The sequence below is a fragment of the Limulus polyphemus genome, unplaced genomic scaffold, assembly GCF_000517525.1.
Source record: "Limulus polyphemus unplaced genomic scaffold, Limulus_polyphemus-2.1.2 Scaffold1147, whole genome shotgun sequence".
Lineage (NCBI taxonomy): Eukaryota > Metazoa > Arthropoda > Merostomata > Xiphosura > Limulidae > Limulus > Limulus polyphemus.
This window is the reverse complement of record NW_013666757.1, coordinates 323,209-324,476: the sequence shown is the minus strand read 5'-3', so window position 1 is coordinate 324,476 and position 1,268 is coordinate 323,209.

Below are 1,268 nucleotides of genomic sequence, written 5' to 3'. Positions count from 1 at the left end.
TGATTATATAACATTTATGAGGTTTTTGATTCCTTAAGTATTAATGGTTTGTAATAAAACCTAAAGTATTAAATCACCTAGCCTAGATCCAAGTACATAAAATTATTCATGAGAATAAAATTTTTCAAGTTAGTTGTAAATCTAAATCATTTCTGTGCTAAACTGCACTTCGATAATAAATAAGCTTTGCTATTGATAGTACTATAATCAACAAAGTTTGTTCTAAGTTATAGACAGAAGCGTATACTTATTCAAATCGTTCTACACTAATGACTTGTATTTATTGGCTCCAGTTGTGTGCGCCATCTCGGATTTCCTTACATGGATTTTTATTTTCAAATTCACCACGTTGAATTTATATATATTTCACAATGCTTAGATTCAAAATATTAAACAGATATTTTTGTGGCAGTGACTCTTTGAAAGCTATTTTCTAAAAAGAAAGTTGAAAGCTGAACAAAATCCCGAAATCCCCATAATCCCTAGCAAAATTTGGTGTGCTCAGCTTATTAGCATTCGTTTTCTGCTAGCCGAAAATCGTTTGCTGTTGCACTGTTGTTGTTTAACTTCATTAGAAGTGGAAAGAAGAGATTTATTTTGTTACAAAAAACTAAGTGACTGAGCAGTTGACGCCTAACTTCGTTGGGTTAGTGGGAATACTCTGTTGCTGTGAGAAACGATTAAGGTTTACCACTAGAAGTTTGTATCGCCGATTTTTGTATTTTTTTAGCGCCGTGCGCTCAAACTAGATAATCTTATGTTTTAATAAAAAGACAAATATAGTTAAAACCGAATAGGCGACGAAATTAACAAAATTAAGTAATAGGTTGAACAATCGCCAAGTTTCCAGCTAGCGCTTTTCGTCAGATCGTACAGAATACAACCTTCCTTTTACTAAAAATATAAAAAACTTGGCGATTGTTCAACCTATTATTTAATCTTACGTTTTTAGCCAGTCTTGCCATGATTAATTCACCAGTTCATTGCGGATTTAGCCGTCTCCAATAGGCTTATAAAACGTTCTTGATTGGAAAGTGGACATATAGGATTGATGATTAGATAAGAAATTTAAATTGAACCAAAAGTCCTGTGAAAACTTTAGGAGTGCGGTATGGCGACAAAAATTTAATAAGATTAATTGGCAGCTAAAGATGAAAAGATTTGAAAAATATAGTGAACACTTGGAAAGAGATCAGACTCTGCCTGTTAGCTAAAGCGCACACAGTCAAGCAAAAGTCATACCCAAAGATATTAACTATTTCTATGAC